General features: G+C 38.0%; 1 pseudogene; it reads left to right on the top strand.

Moving 5' to 3' along the window:
* LOC135217587 (nonsense-mediated mRNA decay factor SMG5-like) overlaps positions 1-19,787 on the top strand; it is a 159,977-nt pseudogene that overhangs the window by 14,535 nt on the left and 125,655 nt on the right.

Below are 19,787 nucleotides of genomic sequence, written 5' to 3'. Positions count from 1 at the left end.
CACAAATCTCTGAATCTTCCTTTCCGTTCTTTTGCGAAGAAAAGAGGGCGGAATACTAGCTTATTTGTTAATCAGCTCCAACATAACTTTGTTTTACTGGCACTGGTGAACAGGTGTAGTAAGCTCAACAGCAACTAGGAAGTTAACTTTGATGACTGGAAATGGAGCAAACTGCAATTATAACATCTTCAGTGCTCCCAAGAGAACTTATACACACAGTACGTATTGTAAGACATGTCACGGTCGACGCCTTTTAATAATAATTAGTAAATTACATAAATATTAAGCAGAGCACCCGGAACACTTTTACCAATCAGCAAGTACTGCAGAAGCTTACTCATGTTACATATCGGCGACAGTGTTGCCACTCTGATATTTCAAAAAAGCCAAGATGTGGCCTTAAAAATAGCCAAGATCAGCCATAAAAAATCACATTATAATACCAATAGAATATACCAAAAACCAATTCATATTACCCGTGGTATTAAATAATCTAAAGAAGAAAGACTTGAACAGGTTTTGCTATATCACTAGTATCATCAAATTCCTATTCTGCTGGATTTAAGTTAATTTCAGCACATTTCTTGGATCTTTCCTGGTATCTTTGATGACATTTACCTGTTTTCAGCTCATTTAGGAGAAAACTAGGTTTCCAGTTATAACAAGAGACCTCCTGTCGAGCAGTTGCTTGTTTTGCAAGCAGTCTATTGGCTACTGTGTCCGTTAATAATCTGTTTGTTTGTTTGTTCTTAATTAGGTTTACCTGGGAAAAAATTCTTTCTGCTGCAGCCGACGAGTTGGGAGAGCTAAAAGAGTACACACAAAATTGGAAAGAATATCAAATTTACATTTGTTGGTACCATCCTTAATATTACCCAGTTTCTGCCCAAAATATATATGGTGACTGGTCTAATTTCTCTGTGGGGAGAGCGTGGCATACAGAAGACTTTGCCACTGATCATCTAAATCAGCAAGGTCTTCATCTTTGACTAATTGTGGGAAGTGAGATTAAAGTTTAATAATCGACTTTACCCTTTCTTGCAGTGATAGGGAAAGCTTAGCTCAAGAATTTGAAGAAGAGCTAGTACACTATCATCTTCAAGAGGAAACCTTTTCCTTATTTGCACACAAGCTCTATTAGAAAGTTCTGGCAATCAAGCGAAATTAAACAATTTTGAAACATATTACTTATAATTAAGCCATTTATATATAAAAATTAATCATTTTGATGCTCAAACCATAAAAAATGCCAAGATTTAGTACATTTCTCACAAAAAGCAAGACGGCAAGGAGAAGCTTAAAAAGCCAAGATCTAGTAAAAAAGCCAAGGAGTGGCAACACTGATCGGCGACCGGCGTTCTGGCTGTTTCTGCGCTTCAGCTTGCGTGTCTATAGGATTCCAAACGGCCAACACTGCGGAATATATTACACCGAATTGTATGTTTTTTTTTTTTTTTTTTTTGCATATTTATAAAGTATAGGCCATTGGCTGAGGACTGGAGATTTTCTTGTCATTCTTTTGGGTCCGTACCCCCTTACACTTGTTATTGTTTTTGTTTGTTATGGAGACGACTCATTCGTAATGGCGACCCCATATAAAAATGGGTTTAAGCTAGGAAGAAGAAGAAGAATGGGATCTTTGTTTTCGTCTCCTTGTGTTTGTGAAAATTTCAAAGTTCTGTTCTCAGTCACCAAGACTAAGTAGCTACAGTGAAATGCTGTGATCCTTATAGTATAATGTCCTTACGGGTACTAGGCTAATCCTCATTTAATTCTGCTAACTTTAGTAGCGTAAGTAGTTGATTCTGAAGATCTTGGTAGACCAAGATCTTTTGCACTTCTATATGTGGAACTATATAGAATTGTCAGTGCATGGTAAAATCTGTTGCCAAACACAAAAGCATATACCTAGGTAGTAAGCCTACTCTCTCCAGCGTCAATAACCTAGGCCTACTTCATGCACATGCAGATGATCCATGTGGTTTGCCTTATTCATTGATATTTATCTAAATGGTGAAACAAGAATATAATACATCATTAAGCATACATTCCAAAGATTGAAGTTTCGTCAACATAGTGTGATATATAAAGTTCCATACAAACCAAAATAGGCATGTGAGGTCTTATGGTAAAAATTATGAATTGACAGTGAGGATTTAAACCAAAGACAAAGAAAACTATTGAGTTTAATAAGTGAAATTATAAATGTTGAACTGCCGGTTCTCGTCTTGAGAGGAAATCACCCAAAGAGCTGTCTTCGGATGTATGCACAACTTCCTCTCCACAGTAACTCATCTACCATATGTAAAGGGACCTAAATAATAAAAAGAATATACGCTCTTGACAAGAATCAATTTTAACGTAAGAAATAAATCGACGAATTTAACGAGAAGGGAAAGAAATTCAGCAAGCTAGCTTCGTGAAAACGTAAATTTCGTAAATGAACACTCGTTACTAAATAAGAAAAATATATTTGAATTACGTTCGTAGTTAATCTTAGTCAAAATGAAACTCTACTGGTTTATAAACCAAAGGCACAAGTATAATGGTAATAATTATGATAAAATCCTTTACTTTAATTTTTCGACGTGTTGGCGACCATAATTTAAACTATAATAAGTTGTAAATTATATCTAAGAAACAGATCAATCTTTTGAGCCTGCATAAGGTCTCTCAACTTGACTTACGTTTCTTTAGATCCTGGTCTTTCATGGTAAGATTATAAGTCCAGTTACTCGTGTTGCCTCTCTCCGAACATGAAATCCTATCGTTCGGCCTAGGTGAAGTTTATCGCTCCATGACGCTTGAAAACTCCAGGGTAAAAAAATGTCAGAAAATCTCAAAGGTCTGGTGCCACTCCGTTCCGACTCCTTTCTGTGCTGGTCTCTGGACTGGAATCCTGACTCTCCTCCGCTGGAAAAAACTGTCCTACTGGCATCTGCCTCTGGCCTGGATTCTGGACCTGGACCGCTGAATATAGATACTCAAAAGGCAGAGTGAGTGGATATTTTAACTGTCAAACTGTCAGTTTCAAGAACTATTCAGGCTTAATAGTAAACAAGTCGCAAATTATCATATTACCATAAAACAAATTACCATTAACCCTTAAACGCCGACTGGACGTATTTTACGTCGACATTTTTTGTCTCTCGGGTGCCGACTGGACGTATTGTTTTTACGTCGACATACAAAAGTTTTTTAAAAATTCGCGGAAAAATACTTTTAGGCCTACCAGCCGAAAACTCTTGAATCACGCGCCTTGGGGGATGCTGGGAGTTCACGGATCAAGGTGTTGTTTTTGTTTACACAATCGTTACGCAAGCGCGCAAGCGCGAATTTCTTTCTTGCCGCACTAAAAAGTATCTGTGACACATCTCGGAAATTATTTCGTCACTTTGACATAATTTTTGTACCATTTTAAATTAGCCGTTTACATGAAGTATTATATGAAAATGTGCGCATTTTTATGAAAAATACAACAAAACATCTCATGACTGTAGCTTTTATCAGTTTTGAGTATTTTCATATAAATAACGATAAGTGCCAAAATTTTCAACCTTCGGTCAACTTTGACTCCTATCGAAATGGTCGAAAACGCAATTGTAAAGCTAAAACTCTAATATTTTAGTAATATTCAATCATTTAACTTAATTTTTGCAACTAATTGGAAGTCTCTAGCACAAATAGTTTTTCGATTTATGGTGAATTTATGAAAAAACTTTTTCCTTACGTCCGCGCGGTAACTCTTCCGAAAAAAATCATACATGCGATTGTGGTAATGTTTGCACCATTTTAAAATTAGCCGTTACATAAAGTTTTATATATGAAAATGTGCGCAATTTCACGCACAATACAACTAAAAACAACCCATGGTTGTAGCTTTTATCATTTTGAAATATTTTCATATTAAAAATGATAAGTGACAAATTTTCAACCTTCGGTCAACTTTGACTCTACCGAAATGGTCGAAAAACGCAATTGTAAGCTAACCGCTTATATTCTAGTAATATTCAAGCATTTACCCTTCAGTTTGCAACAAATTGGAAGTCTCTAGCACACTATTTTCGATTTATGGTGAATTTATGAAAAAAATAACATTTTCTTTACGTCCGCGCGGTAACTCTTCCGCAAAAAATCATACGTGCGATTGTGGATAATGTTTGCACCATTTTAAATTAGCCGTTACATAAAGTTTTATATATGAAAATGTGCGCAATTTAATGTAGAATTCAATAAAAAAATAATTGAAGGGTTGTAGCTTTTTCTCATTTTTGAAATATTTGCATAGAAATCACGATAAATAGAAAAAAAAAAAAAACCACGTTCAGTCAACTTTGACCTCTACCGAATGGTCCGAAAAACGCAATTGTAAGCTAAAACTCTTACAGTCTAGTAATATTCAGTCATTTATCTTCATCTGAAATTGAAACAAATTCGAAGTCTCTAGCACAATATTTAGATTTATGGTGAATTTTAAAAAAATCTTCCTTCTCTCAGCACGGGGATTCTCAGCCACAAATCTCCGAAATGCATACGTTCCATTCTCGGAATATTTGCTCCGTTTTCATATTAGCATTTCATAGAGTTTTATATATGAAAATGTGCGCAATTTCATGTAGAATAAAACGAAAAATATTTGAAGGTTGTAGCTTTTCTTATTTCCGAAATAACATTGATATATATATATAAAAAATTCGACATTCGGTCAACTTACCTAGTCAGATATGGGTCGAAAATAAAACTGCATTTGTAAGCTAATATTCTTACATATAGTTATAGTAATATTCAATCATTATTTCTTCAACTTTGAAAAGAAAAAATTGGAACTCTCTAGGACAATATTTAGATTTATGGTGAATTTTGAAAAAAAAATATCTTTTACGTCCGTGCGTTTAACGAAATTCATGCATTATTTTGTGATAATACTTTCTCTGTGTTGCTTTTATCGTTTTACAATGTGTTATATACAAAAATGATCGCAATTTAGTGTACATTACAACGAAAAAAAGAAGTAACTCGTTACCTTTAACCGTTTTGCGCACAGCGCGATTTGAATACAATTATATATGAAATTTCGTTTTTGCGCTATCATATATCGCATTATTTATATATGAATAATGATAATTTTTTTCATTTCTGATGGTTGCATACTAAACTTCAGCCAATGACAAAAAAAGGAGCCAAAAAATGAACTCTTAATCTTGAAAAACTAAGCGCGCTGTGAATTTTTGAAAAAAATATTTTTTCCGCTTTGGCGCTCACTCTGAAACACCTCCGGCACACGGGAGACATTTTTTTTTTTTAACCGCTTCGGCGTTTAAGGGTTAAACAAATGCCCATAGTTCCAACCACCACCAAAGCAAACAAAAGACATAATGTACTTCTCAATACAAACAGAATATACGAAAAGCATAAAGTATTTCTTTACAGGTCTTCATAAACATATGTTTTCAAGGCAATTTTTAAATCCAATATGTCATCCACCGACTGCGGTGCCGTTCATAATCGCAAAGGATCCAACATCTTTCCCCGCCAGCCTTCCCAGCACTCATTTGAGCAATGTAGCATATATATGTAATGTTTATTGATTTTACTCAAGGTTGTAGTTTAATCAGCACAATAAAACAACATATGTTGCCTATATTAGTGAAAGTATGAAACTTCTTATTACGGGGTCATGGTTTAAACTGAAATTATACATCGTTTGTGGCTCTTAATTCACCTCTAAATTGCACTTGAACTACATTGTGGTTCCTGGTTCCTAAGCGCTCACGTCCACAAACAGTTGCGGGCAGCTCACGACTACGACGGTTTATGAGGTGCAAAGCGTTATTCCCTTAATTGTTTACATTACTCATTATTTAGTTTAAAAACTTTACTTGTTTACTTCAGAATGTTTATTTAATATATGTCTATTATCCTTTTTTTTTTTTTTACAACCAAATTAACACCCAAAAATTACAGATATAAAGAAGATAATCGAGCAGACGACGGCAAAATCTCATCGTTGCCAATTTAGTGGAACTTCACACATACGCCAATGCATTTACAAACTGTTTCCGTGAATTCTTGTCCATGTAACGCAATAAATGATAAAATTGCTATATATATGATTATATATTATATATTATATATATATATATATATATATATATTTACTACAAATAGATACACTAATTTCACTTATTTCCCAGTTTTTGTGTAAGTCTTATACCCAGTTTGGAGGGTAAACACATACCAATTGACAACACTGATAAACAATAGAAGAGCGTGAACAACGCTGTAGGTAGTGTTCACAGCAAAACTCTTGATATTTGAGTCAGGAATCTATTTACTTTTTCAACAACAAATATTTTCAAATTTATAATCATGAATATGTAAAAAAATATGCAATTCATGACCATACTACCCCCATTTGTTTAACTATTTATTTAAATAATTATCTAGTGCATGTTCTTCCTCTTCTTCTACCAAAAACATCGTAGTTTCCTTGGATAGCCGCGGTTGGCGTCATTGTTGACGATTGTTGTGAAGAAAGTGCCCCAGCTCTATGGTACAATGGTGTGTGGATTTAGCACATGGAATGGAAAGTTTATTGACACAAGCGACTCTGGCAAACATCGAGATGGCGTCTTATCTTTTAAATTGTTGGTGTTATAAGTAAAATTTCGAAAGCGTCATGAAGGCATGTTTTGCACCGAGCATGGCTAGACTTTCATTAACCTCTATTAATCTAAAATATGACCTTAATTTCTAATTTAGAAAATACTTACTTCGAAAGGATAGTAGAGGTATGGAGCTGTTGCTCTCACCACCGATGACTCGTGACTGATGCCCATCTTCGGTTTCAGGACATGTGAAAGTACTTTTTCGAAGCGTGGACCCACAAACAAGCGGTGAAAACTGGATCAGCCTAGTCCAGTCAGTTGTTTAACTATATGCCTGACAATTACAACGATCTGTACCGCTTCTAGCACATTACTTGGGTGGATAAACAGTTTGATTTTATTTAAGAGCCAGGTAAATTAGCCACTTCAAATACAAGAATGTTTCCAGTTACCCATGATTAGCCTTTTGGACAGCCCATTAACCTTTTGGACACGCCACCAAGTGGAAATGTTATAATTATTCTGGATAGATTTTTTTTTTATAAGATTTTGACAAAATTCACATCCTTGGTCAGAAACACTAGTCGGTTGATATGTGCCATTACAACAATCCCCCCCCCCCCCTCCCCCACCTCCATTTCTGTACTGTAAATTTAACAGTCATTGGGGCTTCGGTGGGAAAGTGGGGTTTATAAGGAGGGAATAGGAAAATAAGGGAGATACTTGGATGCTCTAAGCACAATCTCACCCAAGGGACCCTGCCATACATGATGGGGGCCAGGGACTTTGTCACTCATGGATCCTCGACACCTCACCTATCTTGACCCTAGACTGTGGGTTTATAAACAACTATTTCTGATGGAAATAAAGTCATGTTCATGAGAATCATGTCAGACAACTTTCGCAAAACTTGTATTTCATCATTAAAACCACATCTTAAATAAATTTTGTTTTCAAATCATTTCTGTTTTCAAAAGAACCTAGCAACATGCCACTTCAAAGTTCACATCTAGAGAAAATCCCTGAAATTATATTCAAGAATATATTGGAAAATACCAACCTTGGCAAATTTTGACACTGAGGGCTGTTGAAAGAGTCTTTGCAACATACGGTAAAAGATTGCAACATTTCTTGAAAAATTACCATGAAAAGGAATCTGTTTCTTAACCAGTTAAAATCTTAAATCACCTTGCACCAGATTATCCAGAGAATGCACCATTGAATGATAGGTGCTTTATCTCCATTGAAGTACCCCACGTAGTTAACAGCTTAAAAAGATGCCGATCATACATTGTCACTCAGTAACATTGCCCTACTAAATAAGGAATTTTTCATCCCAAACAATGCAATAAATAGCTTTACTAGATGCTAAGTCTATCAATAAAATACTTACTCAAGCTATTGCCAGGCAGTTGTAATACTAAAGCTATTATGTAATGCAGTCACAATGTTTAGAAGCCATGGAATTACAGCAGGCTCCCGATAATGTACTATAATATCATGACAGCTATTGATGGTGTTGGAGGAACAGATATCTTATATTCTTTCACAGGGAATAACAAAAGTCACCTTGCAATTAGGCAAACATAATCGCACGAGAACAATAATCCTCATTAGACTATTGAGAACTATATTTACATTATCAAATAGAGAAAGTGGTCTTCACAGAAGGAATTCTAAACTCCCTGTAGCTAATCTGTTGGTTTTTCATGTTCTCTGGTATTCACAGACTAGAAATATAATGGAGAATGTTTACCTATTTGGTGGAAAATCGAGGTTTTTGAGCAGAGTTGAGAAACTTGTTCGGTCAAGGTTTTAAGTAAACTAAAAACACAAAGATGTCAAGTTGAAATTATAGTCTCCACTAAATAATGCAAAGTGGCATTGATTACAGAACAGTTCGTGCAACTATTAAGACCACCAACCACTGATGTTAGCTTGCCTTCTAAATATTTTAAGTATGAGGACTTACAAGGCTCTTAGTAATGGAGCAATATTTGAGAATTATATGGAACAGGTAATGCCTTTCAAACTTGCTCCCTTATGGATGCTTTAACATGTTAGGTGAGACACTATGGATATCTCAGCGTCTGACTGCTGTCTCCAGTGGGTTCACACCTTTTTCTTGAAGAACAGTCAGTGCTTGAATCTAATTTATGGTTTTGTAGCTGTGGAAACACCAGGTTGTAATTGTGGCATGTTTCTTATTCTTTCTGTTATCAAGCTGGTGTTACACTAAACTACAAAGGGGATTTAAATTTAAAATTCATTCCTGGTATTCTAAATGTGGATATAGGGATTAGCCATATAGTCCATAGAAAAAGCTATTCAGGGTAATTTTTATTCTGCCCAAGTACTAGTAATTAGTCTGAATACTATATTCATACGTACCATTTAATTACATATCGATTTTCATTAAAGTAAGTCTCAGAAATTTATTGTGCACTGGAAGACTTTTAACAATTGTAGTAGTACGTACTTTGAAAAAGAGAGAACTTTCTTTAGTTATGGATGAATGTTCACAGAACTCTACCAAAAGCAAGTTTTTACAGTAAAGTGTTGCATTGCTGCATCCAATCAGAATGTGCTTGTATGTTAGAGTATGGTGCACAATGTCTATGTACTTTAAAAGAACAAAATTACAATAGCCCAGCTTAGTCAATGCTCTTGGGTATCAGGAATAAGTACTGCTGTATTGCTGTGGTTTGTTCACTGTTTTGTGTAGTGAAAGATATTACGTGGTGTTTTGACTAGAACTACTGAACCTGTACTACCTGTCGTTTAATTGCAGTAAAGTATACTTAGTTGGTCTTCTGTATGGTTAAGGCTATTTATTTTTTAATAATTACATATTTTTTGTTTTTTTTAATGAAATTCAGTTTTATATTTTTAAAATCCAAATACATATAGTATTGATACTGTACACAAGCTCTTGGTAATACTGCTCTCTGGTAAACTGTCTCTCAACTCTACATTTTAGGTTGCTTTGCTCGTCATAGCTGTATTGATGATACAGTACGGAAAAAACAGATAAAACTCAAAGGAATTGTATGATTTAGTGAAGGAGAAAGGAAATAAAGTGGTAAGCAGATATTTCCTTTGGAATTGCTAGTGTTATAGATGATGTGGTTCCATATTTTACAACTCCATCACATCTCTTCACTCGTACAATTCAGGTGAGTCAAAAAGAGACCCTTTAAAACTAGAGAGAATTATTTCATGCTTGGTATGTTTGTTATTTAAAAAACATATTTGTACGTTGAACTTGTTATTTTGTAAACTAAATAATATTTGTGGCAATTACAGGTAACCATGACACACACATCAAATGGACTGTGCTATGTCCAAATGAAAATGAAACCTTCCAGTGTGTGTTGAACAAGGGAGAGCGGTTTACGGAAACTCAACCAGCAAGAACATCTGAAATTGCTTTAATGCATACAAGTTTACTTCTATCAACTCGGTCAACATCTCACTTTCATCAGTCAGAATATACAAGGACAGTAAGTTATGTTTTATTACCCCAGTGCTATATCTGCACAGTTCCCACATAGAGAAAGAGGGAATTGAGCATGAGCTCATGTGAAGAAGGATGACATGACCTTATTGTCTAGTCATGCTCTCCCTCCTTCTGCTCTACTGCACTATTCATCATATTATGAAATATGATTGTTTTTTCCATTAGAGTGGCTGGTTTTCATTGGAATGGCTGTCTCCTGAAGTGCCTTTTATATTTGCTTTGCAATACAGTACTTTCGGACATGGTGATTTGATAGCAACACTAAAGTTGCTGCACAACTCTTGAATAGTTTGTAGTCTAGCCAAATGGTTTATTCCTTTCATTTTGCTGTTTGTAGAATCAGGCATGTGGGAAACATTGATTTGTATGTCAAGGAACATCGGTGTAGATTTTAGAATAAGTGGTATAACCATACAGCATTTTTATTCAGTTATGTTGCCTTGCGTACTAAAACATTAGGAACATTGCTAAACTTCATATTACAAGGAATGTATGGAACTATGTGAAGGGCTAAACATATGACAATTACACTGTTAAGTTTGGGTAAAAAGAAATTTCATGAAAGGTAACAGGTGTTAACCTTTACTTTTAACTTGGAGAGTAAAATGTTCAAGAAAGGCTCAAGATATTATAAGATGTTTAGATTATGAAAATTACAATAAGCTGCATTCTTACTGCAGAGGGAATGTAGTTAGCTGACACCCCTGAGACAAAGGTGTTTTATTTAGGGAAAATTTTGGTCAAACACAAGAAATTTTTGTTTAATAATTCATCACTTATGGAGTTACACAGGAGGCTGCATAAATGTATGGGGAGAAGTTTATACATTTTTGTAATAAGGAAGGCGATTATTAGTCACTCCAACATGTTGGTGCTCAAACACTACAATATGTATGCTCAAACACTGTTAAATGAGTGGACATTTATATGTACAGTGTGAGTAATAAAAAGATGAATAAAAATTCATATTTAGTACTATTCAGTCACTGGAAGTTAATGGTCCTGAGAAATATCAGTTCTTGATGCTGTTAGGTGGAAATTATTCTCCTGAATTGGCAATTTTTGTACTTGTTATACAAAGATTATTTCAGATCAGCATTGATCAGGAGTTTAATTAATTTGCGGTGATAAATGTATTTACTTGTGCAGTATTATGATTACACCTGAACTGATGGTTAGAAATTGTAAGGTTTTTTGAGATATAATTACTTTTGGGTTCTAAAATGTTTGTTTACAGTATCATTTGCGTAGTAGAAAGAATAGGTTTTTGAATGGCTCTTAATATTTGTTTTGTGTTTTTCATTAGTCGTATTTTGTTTCCTACACTATTTAGCATTACATTGCTTTCAATTTTCAGGCATACTATTGACACGAATGAGAAAGTAATGTCCACTCCAGTCTTGCAGTTTCCAGGAAATGATGTAGATGCAAAATTGGAAGGTATGTTGTAGAAGTACAATAAGGAAGCACCCTGTGCTACTCATGAGTTTCAGTATTATTGTTTTAGTGATTCAATTTTTCTTAACATACAGTAATCTAATGCAGTCAGAATACAGTACAGTAATGTGTTGTGTAGTCTTGGTTTGTCATGTGAAGTGGCTTTGTAGTTTAGCTTTAGTTTTTGGCTGTATTTTATGAAAGGTTTAAGTGACCACATTCACTGGACTTTTTTCCTATGAATTTTTTAGGTGGATTCATATGGAACAGATTCAAAAAGCTATTAGACTGTTAAGCAGCTCCCACACAAGCAACTACTTTTAGATAACATTAAGGCCTCTTTCCCCCACACCAGGCAGTTTTTTCTGCTCAGATTTGAAGAGAAATATTTCCGTAGTCCAGTTGAATTGAGAAACCTATGGTAGCTTTCACACAAATGGTAAGCAAAGGTAAGCTATTTTCAATGCAGGCTTCACAGCTTCTCGCTAATGGTGCCCCACTGAACTTGAGCAGAACGTTGGGTTTATTTTTCTTCTTGTGTCTGGTAAATGGGACAGTGGAAGACTGAAGTGACACTTAGCCCATAATTCAGTTATCAGCCATATGGTTTTCCTGAATGTAATCTCATCAAATTTCCTGTGAAATTTTATAGAATAGAGTGACTTTCTAGTCATCTGAAAAATAGTGAAAAGAAATGTCTCCATATGAATGTATGGTGTGCCTTACACACACACACACACACACACACACACACACACACACACACACACACACACACACAAATAGATGTTTTAGAAAACACCTGTGAAATATGCCCATGATAAATTTGTGCCATTTTTAAAGAAAACCACCATTCTTAAAGAAACTTCAGTTTAACCAAAAAAAGAAAAAAAACTGATGGCCCACAGGTACTGTTTCAGAAGATTAAATTGCAGTTGCTGTCAAAGGGAAACAAAGGAAATTTGATGACATTGAAAAAATTAAAAATGATGACTGGAAGACTACAGAGGATCATCACCTGTCCTCCTTTAAAGATATTCTCCTGACCAGTATACATATTTCAGGGGAAGGAGCAGCTCTTCATTTTCAAGACAGTGTGATAAACTTAGTTCAGAGATGAGTATGGTATATGTGTATATGTATATTATCTGTAGCAACAAATAATCAACTGTTTATTTTTCAACAGTTACAATCTGTTTTGTCCTGCAGACAGAACAGCAGTTTATCATATGTGGACAAAAGACTCTTAAAAAAAGGAAAAAGATCATGTCATCCTTTCTAGGGTTATAGAAAAGTTATTGCCTCTTCTTGTGTTTTATGTGATGGATCCAGGTAAATGTATTTCCCGATTTCGTTTTTCGTAAGCCTTCGAAAACTATGCATTCTCTCCAATGTTCTTTCTGAAACAGCAGCTGAAGGAGATTCATAATGATTACTGTTTTCTGAATCCTGTGCCAAAACACTTGTTATTAATAGTGAAAAACTGCCTTGTATGAAAGTAGTCTAGTGAATCTTTCAGTTGTGATTTTGCTTACCACACTGGGAGGTCAAAACCACCTGAAATGAGAGCCCTTATTGTTTGAAATAGAGCCTTTAACCAAATTGCTTTCTTCCTTTACTGAAAGATGCTAAATGAGTCCTTAGCCTGCTTTCTGTGACAAGAAGGAACTTGAGGAATGTTTTGGAGGAAAGCTTGCATAGGAATCACACAAGAAGAACAATCTTTTCAGATACATTGACATTGTTTTATATATCTTAAACTTCTGTGTCCTTGCATTCGTTGAACAAAGCATAATACTTTTTTTGATTCAAGTGGCACTAGACTTGGTTTGATAGTCAGGGCCAAAACAGAAGTGAGAAACCGTTTCAGTTTTGGTCCATATTTTCAGATACACAGTTTTGCAATCTTTCAAAGTCCCTGATTAGTATAGGCCTTCTTTGACAAATAAGGTATTTGAAACTTTGCAAATTTCTCATGAGTCAAACAAAGATTTCGGAATATTATCTTCGGTCAATTCAGTGAGCTCCATTTGTAACTCTTCAACTAATTCGGGTGCCTCTGATAATGCCACTAAGTATGGCTGCTAGTTCAGGTGATGTCATGCTTTTCAAAATCATTAAATATTTCACAGTACATATTCTTCTTTGTGATAAAAAGCAAGTCAGAAAAATAAACTGCAAAGTCTGTTAGATGGTACACATACACTCACAAAACAGGAAAGAGTCACCAACTAAAGCTTCAAAAGTTTACCAACTTGTATCACATTGTTCCTTGAGTGATATGTGAATCAAATGTGTGAGAATCCAGCTTCAAGTGGCACACTTCCAGAAACATTTTTCAACAATGATTCTGTTTATCATGTATTATTTTTGAAATATTGTACGAGTTCCTGAATTATTGGATTATCGTACATATGGAATTATACACGTACAAATGAGCAAGTTTTTGTATTTGTACAATAATTATCGTTCACAAGCCGTTGCTATTATGAAAGTTTGTTATTCTTAGTATGTATTGAAAGAAATGTATTGTTGAAATTATTTATTCATGTACATAATAATCATGTTGATAAATGGAGATTCAAACAATTTTGGAATGTGACGAATTCAGGTGAAAATAGAACAAGCGAATGGTAGGCATAAATGAAACTTTCATGGAGTCAGTTAATTTTTTTATTTTTATCTCTCTCTCTCTCTCTCTCTCTCTCTTTCTCTTTCCTTTAATTTGTTATCTATTATGACAAGATTATTTCCTTCATTTATTTTACACACTGAACAAATTTAGCATTAGATTTTACCTATTTTGAAAGAGTTCTGTAGTTTGAATTTTTCTAAGTTTTATTGTAACTGATTGGTATTCTAAGTTTTTTATTAAAATTAAATATATCCATGAAAGCTGCAGAAGGCACATTTGGTGTGCCCAGAAGGCTGTAAGGTTCCCACCCTGTCCTAGCCCCTCTTGTCTGGAGGCAAGCCTAGACAACACTGTGGAATGACAAACTATCATTGGTGATGTCAAGGTTCCAAATGTTTACATAAAGAAAAGTTTGTTCTATATAAGTTAACAATATATATAGACATCAGAGTGTACTTTAAAATACATAGTACGTACTTCCTTCATTAAATTATCCAGGAAGAAGGGAATAATTCCCTCCTGAGGTAATGTTGCTGTTGCAGCATCAGTATCTGAAGATTGTAGTTTTAATTCCTTCTACATTTTTTGCAGGATCTCATCATAGCCTTGAAGGCCAATTCGTTTATTGACTTTTGTTACAAAAACTCTGGGTGCACAGTTACTGGTACTAATCCAACTGCAGCATTATTCAAAATTTGTAGACCATCTAACATATCATGTGTTTCAGTACCTCTGTCATCTAGCGTTGGTACTGCAAGGTGCATCAGATTCCACAAAAATGCAGAGCACCAATACTCTACAGTCCACTACCTTTGCCACCATTGATGCACTCGAGTCCACTGCTTTTGCTTCCACCGACTCACCGGAGTCCACTGTCATTGCTATCACTGACACACCCACACCCATCAACTTTGCTACCACCAATGCACCTGAGTACACCAGCTTTGCTACCACCACTGATGCTGCTGAGTACACCAGCTTTGCTACCACCATGATGCTGCTGAGTACACCAGCTTTGCTACCACCACTGATGCTGCTGAGTACACCAGCTTTGCCACCACTGACACACCTGAGTCTGCTAACTTTGCTACCACAGACACACTCAAATCCACCAGCTTTATGACCACTGACACACCTGAGGCTACCACAGATACACCTGAGTCCACCAGCTCTGCTATCACAGACACACCTGTGTCCACCAGCTTTGCTACCATTAACACACCTGAGTCCACCAGCTTTGCTACCATTAACAACACACCTGAGTCCACCAGCTTTGCTACCATTGACACACCTGACTCCACTAGCTTTGCTACCACAAACGCACCCGAGTCCACCAACTTTGCTACCACCAACATACCCGAGTCCACCAACTTTGCTACCACCAATGCACCGGGTCCACAGCTTTGCTACCACCAATGCACCCGGGTCCACCAGCTTGCTACCACCAATGCACCCGAGTCAACCATGCTTTGCTACCACCAATGCACCCGGGTCCACCAGCTTTGCTACCACCAATGCACCCGAGTCCACCAGCTTTGCTACCACCAATGCACCCGGGTCCACCAGCTTTGCTACCACCAATGCACCCGGGTCCACCAGCTTTGCTACCACCAATGCACCCGAGTCCACCAACTTTGCTACCACCAATGCACCCGAGTCCACCAGACTTTGGCTACCACCAATGCACCCGAGTCCACCAACTTTTGCTACCACTAATGCACCCGGGTCCCCAACTTTGCTACCACCAATGCACCCAAGTCCACCAACTTTGCTACCACCAACATACCCGAGTCCACCAACTTTGCTACCACCAATGCACCCAAGTCCACCAACTTTGCTACCACCAACATACCCGAGTCCACCAACTTGCCACCACTAATGCACCCAGGGTCCACCACTTTGCTACCAACCAAGCACCCGAGTCCACCAACTTTGCTACCACCAACATACCCGAGTCCACCAACTTTGCTACCACCAATGCACCCGAGTCCACCAACTTTGCTACCACCAACATCCCGAGTCCACCAACCTTTGCTACCACATAATGCACCCGAGTCCACCAACTTTGCTACCACCAACATACCCGAGTCCACCAACTTTGCTACCACCAACATACCCGAGTCCACCAACTTTGCTACCACTAATGCACCCGGGTCCACCAGCTTTGCTACCACCAATGCACCCGAGTCCACCAACTTTGCTACCACCAATGCACCCGGGTCCACCAGCTTTGCTACCACCAATGCACCCGAGTCCACCAACTTTGCTACCACCAATGCACCCGGGTCCACCAGCTTTGCTACCACCAATGCACCCGGGCCACCAACTTTGCTACCACCCAATGCACCCGGTCCACCAGCTTTGCTACCACCAATGCACCCGCCCGGGTCCACCACTTTGCTCCACAATGCACCCGGGTCCACTTTGCTACCACCAATGCCCGCCACCCAAGCTTTTGTCCACCACCATGCACCCGAGTCCACCACCTTTATGCCACAATGCCCGGGTCCACAGCTTTGCTACCACCAATGCACCCGGGTCACCAGCTTTTGCTACCACCAATGCATTTGGGTCCCCAACTGACTACCCAATGCACCCGGGTCCACCAACTTTGCTACCACCAATGCACCCGCCACCAGCTGCTACCACCATGCACCCGGGTCCACCAACTTTGCTACTACCAATGGGCCACGGGCCAACAGGGATTTCTACCACCAATGCACCCGGGTCCACAGTTTAACACCCAGGCCAACGTCCAACCAGCCCCTGTTTTGCCTAAGCCAAGCCCCTGGGTCCACCAGCTGCCCTACCACCAACCCTGCACCCGGGTCCACCAACTTTGCTACCACCAATGCACCCGGGTCCACCATCTTTGCCTACCCGGGACCAACTGCACGCCGGGTCCAGCTTTGCCTACCACCAATTTGCCAACAGTCCACCACTTTGCCTACTACTTTGCCGCCGAAGTCCCGGACCAACTTTGCTATCACAGACACACCCGAACCCACCAACTTTACTACCACCATGCATCCGAGTCCACCCCCAGCTTTGCTACTACCACGACATCCGAGTCTACCAGCTTTGCTACCACCAATGCACCAAAGTCTACCAGCTATGCTACCACCAATGCACCAGAAGTCTACCAGCTATGCTACCACCAATGCACCAGAGTCCATCAGCTATGCTACCACCAATGCACCAGAGTCCACCAGCTATGCTACCACCAATGCACCCGAGTCCACCAGCTATGCTACCACCAATGCACCCGAGTCCACAGCTATGCTACACCAATGCACCAGAGTCCACAGCTATACTACCACAGACGTAACCAAGTCGTCCAGCTTTGCTACATCTCCAGCGCACTCGAGTCCAAGTCCACCAGCTGCTACCACTAGCACATCTGAGTCGACCACTTGGCTACCATTAATGCACCAGAGTTCACAGGCATTGCTATCACTAATACCCCAAGTTCAACCAGCTGGCTACCACAGAAGCATCAGAGGTCAACCCTCTTGCTATCACCAATGTAACAGAGTCCACTAGCTTTGCTACCACTGACTCATCTAAGTTTACCAGTTTTTTCTACTTAACTGACTCACCCAAGTTCACCAGTTTTGCTACTATCACACCTGAGTCCACTAACTTTGCTACTGCTGAATTGCCTGAGTCCACCAGCTTTGCTGCCATCAAAACACCTGAACCCGACCACGTTACTGTCTTCAGTGCACCATTGCGGTACACCAAGCTCCGAACCCCGCCCATCCATTCCTTAATTTTACTACCATCAACACACGTGTGTCTTCCATCTTTGCTACTGTCAATAGACCTGTGTCTTCCATTATTGCTACCATCAACACACCGGTGTCTACCAACTTTGCTACCAATGACATTTCAAAGCCCACCATCTTTAGTACCACTGATGTTTCTTAATCCTCTGGCTTTGCTACTACTGATGCAACAAAGTCCTTTGAATTTACTCTTACTGATTCACTAAAAGTCTCTTAGTTTTGCTATCATAAGGTGCATCTGAGTTAAGAAGATCCACTAATTATGACTGTATGGATACACCTAACATTACCATGTTTGATGTAACGTAAAGGTGCGTTTGTTTGTCCTAGCTTGGCTCCAGATTCACCTCATCATATAAGCTCGATACCACATGGGCCACTAATACTGCTAGCATTAATTCCCCAGAAAGTGCCGAGTCCTCTAGCTTTATTGTCAGAGACATCTCTGTTCATAATCTTTGAAACCACATAATCTTCATTCTATTAGATCATATCCCGTTGACTTTCCTTCACACATTAGTTGCCGCTGTCAGTTATCATTTGCCACCACCTTTTCAGCCTTGTATCTTTTTAGGTTGGTTGAGTTTCTTAGTAAGGGCATATCAAACTTAAAAATAGAACATCTACAAGCTTGAAGTTTAAAAATTAACCATTCCTATCCTGCATCTGAGCTTGAAGGCTTTCTTTGTCTCCAGTTGCCTTTTATATTCATCGCATCAGTCTGTCTTTCTGCAACCCTTCTCTGATGGCTTTGTGCAAAACTTTGTACGACTTGTCAAATTGGCACCGATCTCTGTTCTAGGCTTAATTTGCTATTGGATATGTTTAATTCCTTTTTTAATTTAACATGTTTTCATTCTCTTAACTAGCTCCCTCATAGCTTTCTGTCCATACTATCTCTTGTGCGCACCAATTTGTTTTGTTAGGCAAGGTTCACCCTGTATATAGCCCAATCTTTTCTTTGATGCTCATCTTACTTTTGTTGTCATAAAGTTGGCTTCTTGGGTTTTTTTAAATGGTGCTTGTCTGACACAGATTTTCTGGTTACGGCACTGATATAGTTTTTGGTCCCAATACTTAGCTAACAGAGTAGCCATTAACTGGTTATCGCTTATTACCAAGCCGTTGGAATGGAAGCCCCCATGATAACTGGTGACTGCCTACCTGTTTTTCAAGACAAATAGTCTTATATTATTTTTTATTAGAGGCCAACTTCCATCTCATCCTTGACAGTTGTACCTATCTATTTTGCTGGCGGCACCTTGCAGTCCTTCAGAATTAAATTTTCTGTGCTGGGTTCTTAAAAACAGCTTGACGCTATAAATAACTTGCCTTCTTGTCAGCTTTTTGCACCATTTGTGCTTTTTCCCCCACCTTTTATTTCACACTTTTAGTGCTCATTAGTAATGAGCTCTTCATATTTGAATCTTTCTGGGCATTCTTTTGAACACCTCTTTACTTATTTTTTAATTTTCCTTTTTCTTACTCATCCAATCTTGGGAGCTTTACTTTCTCCCATGTTTTGTAAATTCTTATTGACAAACTCAACCCACCCAATTATCTCTTGGCTTATCCTGGTGTTGATTGATCGGGTCCTATAATAAATCCAAAGGACTGGATTTTTTATGATGGAAAAAGGAGTGGAGTATATTCAGTCATCTTGACAAGTATACCATCTATTTACTATTCATTGTTAGCATTGGCTCCAAAAGACAGGTTTAGTCTTCAGACTTGGTATTTGTGTGTAGTAGAGTATGCTGCATAGGCAATTGAAAGTTTTAACATATATATCAATTACA

Source organism: Macrobrachium nipponense, chromosome 7 (assembly GCF_015104395.2).
Source record: "Macrobrachium nipponense isolate FS-2020 chromosome 7, ASM1510439v2, whole genome shotgun sequence".
NCBI classification, from domain to species: Eukaryota; Metazoa; Arthropoda; class Malacostraca; order Decapoda; family Palaemonidae; genus Macrobrachium; species Macrobrachium nipponense.
This window is presented reverse-complemented; position numbering and strand designations above follow the sequence as displayed.